This window comes from Triticum dicoccoides, chromosome 2A (assembly GCF_002162155.2).
Source record: "Triticum dicoccoides isolate Atlit2015 ecotype Zavitan chromosome 2A, WEW_v2.0, whole genome shotgun sequence".
Taxonomy (NCBI): Eukaryota; Viridiplantae; Streptophyta; class Magnoliopsida; order Poales; family Poaceae; genus Triticum; species Triticum dicoccoides.
This window is the reverse complement of record NC_041382.1, coordinates 269,100,954-269,109,513: the sequence shown is the minus strand read 5'-3', so window position 1 is coordinate 269,109,513 and position 8,560 is coordinate 269,100,954.

The window sequence follows — 8,560 nt, the reverse complement described above, 5'->3', positions numbered from 1 at the left end:
AGCTTAAGATCTTACGCAAACACACTAAGGTCTATTAGGCCTTGTACAATGGGAGATGCTTCGAAAAATAAATCGGGTTTTTCTGAAGCACCGGTGCCTATTTCTATAGGAGAAACGCTTAGTTAAGCGTCTATCCTATACAAATAAGCACCGGTGCTTTAGAAAAGCCTGGTTTATTTCTCTAAGCACCTCCCCTAAGCACCTTCCATTGTACAAGACCTTATAGGTAGTTGGTACATCGTTTGGTTATAAACTAGGGGTGAGGACCACTATTTATAAGGCTTTGAAAAGTCTTTACAATTCACTTCTGCTTATAGCTAAAATACTCTAGAAAACATTACTTAAGATTAAGGAAAAAAACTAGACTAGAGTAGAAGTATCTAGAAGTAGCTAAATAGATTTGACATATGATTTTATTTTTCTTTTCCTCATCATTCTCCCCTAATTGTTTGAAACTCGACCTCGAGTTATCTTCATAGAGGGCTTCTTTTGGGCAGTAGAGAGTCAAGTCCGCAACATTGATAATGTGTGGATATACCCATGTTGCTTAGAAGGTCTATCACATAAACATTATCATTTACTTTCCTCATACTAGAGAAGGGCACATGCCTTCGCTGCCTAAGCTTCCCTTTAACACGTAAAGACAACCTCTTTTTTTCTGGGTAGACCATCGCCTTATCACCAACATGGAATGATTTCAGACTCCTTTTGCAGTCAACAAGTTGTTTATATTTCCGGTTTAGTGCTTCTAGAGCACCACAAATTTCTTCAAATATCTTGCTGATTTTGAGTTTCCCATTGATGGTAGCTTCACCAGGTCACCACATGTGCTGTAACTTTAGTGCAGACAATGGAAAAGGACTCCTTCATGTGGATAAATGCTTGAAGTTAATGTAGGAGAACTTTGTAAGAGATAAAGCCAAATTTCATTGTCCCTTTCTTTCTCCACAAATGCAATATATCGGTTTCCCTTTGTTCACCAGTTCTGTTTGTCCATTTGTTTGTGGATGGGCGGTGCCTGATTTTTTTTAATTCAATGGTGATTTGCTTCCACAAAGTGAGCCAAAATGTAGTAATAAACTTCCTATCATGGTCTGAGATGGTGGACCTTAAAACTCCATGAAGTCTGACTACTTCTCGAAAGAATAAGTTTGCCACATGATGATCATCCATTATCTTTATACATGGAATGGAATGAGACATTTTAGAGAATCTGTTGACCACTTCTGCCTAGTAGGAAAAGGACTCCCCAAGTTATTAAAGCTCGAAAACTTCCTACAATTCTTGCTGATATGTACTCCACTTCTGCCTTGTTTTGCTTAACTTCTCACTAAAGAAAGCAATGTGCTTCCTTTCTTGAGATAGAACAACTCCAATTCCTACTCCATCTGCATCAGGCTCCAACTCAAAAGTCTTGTTGAAATCAGGTAACACCAAGACAAGAGCTTGTGAGAGGTTTTGCTTGATCTTGTTGAAACTAACTTCAGCCGCTGTTGTCCATTAGAACTTTCCTTTCTGCAAACACGATAATTGGTGCCATAATAGTGTTGAAATTCTTCACAAATTGCCTATAAAAGGTTGCAAGTCCATGAAAATTTCATACCTCATAAATGGTCTTCGGAGTTGGCCAATCTTGAATTGTTTTAACCTTGGAATCATCAACACAAATGCCCTCACATACCATGACAAATCCAAAGAAAGAAGTTGCGTTTGTAGGAAAACACATTTATTTAAGTTGATGTAGAGCTCATTTTCCTGTAGTAAGCCTAGAACCTTCCAAATGTGATCAAAGTGTTCATCCTCATTCTTGCATAGATCAAGATGTCATCATAATAAACCACAACAAAGTGGGATAAGAAGGGCCTAAGGACTTCATTCATCAATCAAGTATATGAAGGTACTTGGTGCATTTGAGAGTCCAAATGGCATAACTAGCCATTCAAACAACCCTTCCTTTGTCTTGGAAATCTATTTTCCATTCATCAGTGCTTTAATGCGAATTGATGACATCCGCTTCTTAAATCTAGCTTTATGAACACTCTTTCTCCACTAAGCTGATTCGACATGTCATCCAAGTGGGAGATAGGGAATCTATACCTTCTAGTGATCTCGTTGAAGGCCCTACTGTACACACACATGCACCAAGATCCATCTTTGTTTGGCTTGAGCAAGGTTGGTACAACCCATGGGCTAATGCTTTCTTGAATGTGTCCTTTTTCCAGCAATTCGCCCACTTTCTTCTTCAATATATCATGCTATTTTGGGCTATTTTGGTAGCGTGGAAGATTAGGAAGACTTGCTCCCGAAATTAAGTCAGTTCTATGTTTAATTCCTCTCATCGGTGGAAGGCCTTGTGGCTATCCAAGAATGCTCTAAAATTCTGCTAATAAGCCATGTACCTTTGATGAAATTTCGACAGCCTGGTGTTCTTCTCCCTTTATGATAAGTACATCACACAAATCTGCCTCCTTCAAGTCTTCCATAAACTCATTAGAGGTGCGGGAGATAGTTAATATACTTCCCCCTCCTCCTTAGAGGTATTACCATTAGTTTTGTTTGGTAGAATAATGATCTTCCTCTTGTTCCAAATGAAAGATTAAGAATTTTCCTGCCCTTTATGTGCAATCTCCACATCAAATTGCCAAGGTCTCCCAAGAAGAATATGGTTGGCACTCATGTCAACGACATCACACGACATATTTGAGCGATAACGTTGGCTCAAAGAAAGTGGCATGTTGCATTGTTTGGTGACCCTCTTATTAAATCCTTTCTTGATCCACCTAATAGTGTAGGGATTTGGATGATCATGATTTTCAAGATTTAAACGGTTCACCACATCCCGAGAAATAATATTCTCGCAACCACAACTATCAATCAGTAATTTGCATACCTTGCAATTCACAGTGCATTTGCTCCTGAATATTTGCTTTCATTGTGCATCATCAAGCTGTGCTATAGAACATTGGAGATGTTGAATCACACATACCACCTCTTCACCTTCTTCTTGACAAACCTCTTATCCCTCTACATCTTCAAATTCATATTCTTCCTTGTCGACTTCATCATCATGGACAGTCGTGTTAACAAATTTCCTAAGTGGGCAACCACTAGATATGTGTCCCCCTTAACCACATTTATAGCATTCCGGGCCTTCATTTGCCTTACCCGTGCCTCTAGTTTTCTTCAGGATGTGTCGTTTTTCCTTTAGTGGAGCAGCCTTTTCTTCCACTCTATTAGTATGTCTGCTAGACGACCCTTCAGTATGAGGATATGTAGCCTTAGATACTCCTCTGTGTAATCGGAAAGAGTCCTATTTCCTTGAGCACAATTTTAAAATTGGACAAATAGCATGTGGTCATAGTCAACGGGCAAAAATCTCCCTTTCAAAATAGTCTTCATTTGCTGCCAGGTTATCACATGAGATTCTCCTCTCAGCACGCGTTCTTCTTGAAGGCGATGCCACCATGCAATGACTCCTCCTTTCAGCTTGTAGGTGACCAAAGGAACTCTATGATCTTCCGGAATCTCCATGACCTCAAAGAAAGTCTCCACTTCATAAAACCAATTAAGGCAACCCTTCACTATGAACATTTCTGTTAAAAGTTGGGACCTCAACTCTCACCTTGTATGTACCCCGCGCATATGTAGGGCGTTGGGTTCTACGGTAGGGTGAGTTGACCGCAAATTAAAATTCCTACCCGCAGAACATCTAGGAACATGCTACGAGGGATGGATCATGCATCGTTACCACTAGATGCCCAATGCCGTGTAGCGGAAGAAGAGTTGGGGCAGCGCGTCTCCGGAGTCGTCTCCTCCCTGTCGATCTCCCACGTAGACGACCAGATCCCACGAATAGGTTTGCCGGAGTGGTGCAAGGGCGCTGCCTCTCACAGCATCCACGCGTGCAGGAGGAACATCATGCAGCGGACTGCTAGGTCCGATCACACAACCAACAACGAGTGGAGGTGGCTAGTTGTAACACATGCAAAGCCCTAGTGATGGCGCCGAAGTAATCAACCGAATAAGTGTGTCGCACCTCCACTATATATAGGCATCCATCGCGGGCTCAACACTTGGGCCTCGCATGGACCCTAAAGCCCAAAGTCAGTTTGGCTGGATCCGAGTCCGAGTATGATCACATCTGACTCGTGGAGTCGGATCCATCCTCACATGCTCCTTCCCTTAAGTGTGCGACCCCTTAGCCTCAAACCGGCTTGGTCGTAGGTCGGATCACCTCTGACCTGCTCGGTTGGTAGCGGCCTCTAGCAAGGCGTGCTGACCCCCAAGTAGACAATGAAGCCGGTTGGCGAACCTGTACAACATGTCACACTTATGTTCCCTTTGCCACACAATATATGTTGTCGGGCTCAAGATGAGTTTGTCATCCTTGTGCTAGCCCGACCACTTTCTCGTTCCAGTGATGCCAACCAATAATAGGATTATCTCATAATCCTTGTCACATGGCCATGCTTATCTTGGTCGAATCACATGAGGGCCCTAGAGTATATCTCTCCAGATCGGAGGGGCAAATCCCATCTTGCTCGATCATTTCTCGCAACATGGGTCTGGACAAGCCCGAAACCTACCTTTATAACTACCCAGTTAGAGAGTAACGTTTGGCCGTCCTAGAGCAGGTCTATCACTATCCTGAGTACATGCGCCAACTCAGGTCTTAGGACATAGAACATATGTTGTACTAGAGACTCAGAGATGACCTATCGTTGCGTCTCATAGTCGGGTCTGTCCGACTCAGACCATATTTGGACTCGGATCCGACTATGTCGAATCCGACCAGATCTTTCCAGTCCATATTATTTGACTTGCATCCAATGCAACATGGCCAGTGAGACCGAGCCATCCATCGTGTCATATGCTAGTCTAGTTAGCTGCGCATCCACACATACCTTTCACTAGTGACGTTTTAGGGAATTCATCATACAATGCATAGTCCCACAAACAAGTCACGTACTTGCTGATACACATCATTGGTAATGTCCAAGGACTATCTTTATTCATAAACACATAGGAAATATCATCATACATGATTGCCTCTAGGGCATATCTCCAACATAGGATTGCAGTACTCTCCGATATGAATATAGATCAGGTCCCTCAAGGGCATCAGCATATTCTTCACCTTTAGAAGCTCCAACATAAATTGTCCTTCTTGAAGTACGTTGAACTGCACGCTGTTATGGTAGTCTAGCTCCAAGATCACCTCTCCTTCTTCTCTGTTGAACATCTTATTCATCATTCGGTGAATTTTATTCATTGGCAGTAGGGGGAACACATTTTCTTATCATCTCAGCCAGCTGATCTAATCTACGGCTAAGATCTTCACGCAACACTTTGATTTTTTTTTTCTACAACATCCGTCCACTTCTCCAATTGATCCATTTCTTATTGTAGCTCCACTCTCAAAGAGAAAATCAAGAGCAAGTGTGGATCAACAAGGCTCTGGTACCACCTAAAGCAACACAAGGCTGTGGAGGAGCAACTCCACCTTGCTCCACGAAGTGTACAACACAAAGTGTTGAATGAACTACTTCAACATGTTACACTAGATATCATTTTAGAAAAGTAAATAGGCCGATGTGGTACTATGAGTTTAATCCAAGACTCCTAGAGCACAAGATCTAGTCCAAGATCTTAGATAAGAACACAAAGTTCTACTATAGGTAGTGGGGTACATAGTATGGTTAGAAACTAGAGGTGAGGGCTTCTATTTGTAGGGCTTTGGGAAGCCTTCACATCTCACTTCTACTTATAGCTATAACACTCCACTACTGCAGGATGCTGCTAACGCAACACTACGATCAGAGACCCTTCGACGAAACTATGTGCGATGCAATAATCGCAAACGGTGGTGTAAAAAACCGTCAAAATGGTGCAAAACGTTTGCGATGACGGATGCATCAAACACGGTTCGGATTTTAGTTGCGTGTGCGATGCAGGGCATACGGTTCAGTTCAATTAACTGTTTGCGATGAGGAGGAACAGAAGAAACAGGCAGCCAGATGAAGGTGTGTGCGATACACAGCATACGGTTCACTCGGATGAACTGTTTGTGATTAGGCAACACAAAAGAAACGGGCAGCCAGATGAAGGTGTGTGCGATGCACAACATACGGTTCACTCAGATGAACTATTTGTGATTAGGAAACACAAAATAAATGGGCAGCCAGATGATGGTGTGTGCAATGTACAACATACGGTTCACTCGGATGAACTCTTTGTGATTAGGCTCACAAAAGAAACGGCCAGCCAGATGAAGGTGTGTGCGATGTACAACATACGGTTCACTCGGATGAACTGTTTGTGATTAGGCAACACAAAAGAAATGGTCAGCCAGATCAAGGTGTGTGCGATATACGACATGCGGTTCACTCGGCCTTGTCGTTAGTGTGTGACCTCTGTGGCAACCGTTCGCTCTCCACTAGCCTCTTCTTGTATCGTGGCAACCATCCACCGCTTCTCCGCCTTTCCCTCTCGATTTGGAACTGCTGTCGCACGCTCTTCCTCCCTCCATTTGCCTTCACCCTTCCTTCTGCCATTGTTCGATCATCTTCTCCATGGAGGGAACAAGCCGGAAACGACACCGTTATTCTTGCCCCGATCTGAAAGATGATGTGGCACTACCGCAGGATGCTGCTAACGCGACACTACGATCAGAGACCCTTTGAAGAAACTGTATGTGATGCATTAATCGCAAATGGTGATGTAAAAAAACTGTCAAAAAAGATGCAAAACGTTTGCGATGAATGATACATAAAACACGGTTCAGATTTTAGTTGCGTGTGTGATGAGGGGCATACGATTGATCTGTACGAACTGTTTGTGATGAGACAGAACAACAGAAATGGGCAGCCAGATCAAGGTGTGTGCGATATACGACATACAGTTCACTCCAAGGAACCGTTTGCGATGAGTGAGGTGAACACAAACGATTCGGCGTAATAAGATGTGTGTGATACCCGGCAAACAGGTCGGTAATCAGAATTGTGTGCGATCATTATAGACAGCCCATACGGTCTTTTTTTGTGAATTGTGTGCTCGTCAAGGCACACAGTTCAACAAACCAACCTGTTGGCGATAATGTAGAAGATCTCTGTTGAATACATATTACTAACCGTCTGCAATGAGATTGACAGGATAAACAGAGATATATACAGTCTGCTTAATTTAGTCTTTCTTCTTGTTGTTCTTGTTGGATGGCCCCGCGACATCGTCTTGGCGAGGACGCTTCTTGCTGCTGACCGTTGGCTTTTCATCGCCGCCGTCGTCGTCATCGTCATCGTCATTGCTGTCGTCGTTGTCCTCCTCCTTGTTCGACCATTCCTCCTCCTCCTCATCTTCGTCCTCCGACGGCTCCTCGTCCGTCTGGTTGTCGTCTGACGACTCCGGAGGTGGCGTCCCTTCCATGAACCGAATATAATCAAGGTCTGGGTTCGACGCCGGACTCATGGAAGACGAGCAGGATGATTTTGATGTTGACCTATCATTGGGCGCCAGACTGCTGGCCGAACTGTCGTCCTCGCTGTCGCTCGACATGGCTGCAGAGTGTGTGCTAGTGTGTAGCACGGCCTGCCGAGGACGATGAAGATGGTGGACACTTAAGCGGGGTATGCAGAGAAGAGGAACTGCCAATTGAAGCGGGGATTGAAGCGAGGGTTGACGTATTATCTAACCGCTGATATAATCAACTGCAATTATTTGTACCCAGTCGCTCCAAATTCCCGGGGTAGCGCAGGACTCCTATTGGCTATTTGGCTGGTTTCCTTTTTTAGGACAAAAAACAAGGAACGAGTTTTGGGATTATGCACCGGTACCGGTACGGACGGAGTAGGAAAGTTGGCGAGCAATACATTGAGCTCTTCTTATTGATAAAGCCAGTAATAATCAAACTAGAAAGGAAAAGAAAAAGACAAAGAAAAATGTCTGCATGAATCTTCACGTAACATCAATGGCATAGGACCTAGATGTGCATTACTTAAAGCACATCTAGATGTGCTTTAGTAATACTGTCAAACAAAACCCCTAATCACCATTGCAAACAACGCATGAACATGGCTAATGAGACAACCACAACTACACATGCTAGTTCCTTCTTGTCTCTTGCTTTCATCTGTTGCCTGTGATTGATTCTTTCTTGCTTCATCGTACTGATTGTACATTCCAGACCAGCCAGTTTCTTCTTCAACTTTACGTTATCTTATGCGAGCTTGGTGATAACACTTTGAGCCCTGCCATGCCATTCTTCATCCAACCAGTTAACAAAGGCACAAGCCTCATATCCCTGCCAATGTTAAATAGTATTCTGGATGAGCGGTGGCATTAACTGAAGTAAAATGATGAACTTAATTAGCACTAACCTCTAAGGGGCAATTGAGAAACCGCCTGCCAATGTTGGATCCCTCCGTACATACACGTCGAGCGGGAGTGTGCCCGTGCAGACAACTCAGGTTTTGGTACTTCTCGGTGGCACAAAACTCGGAGTCGAACCCGTGTTGCGGGAGTCTGGAGTCAAGCTCTAGATCCGGCGGCATATCGCTTTCCTGGG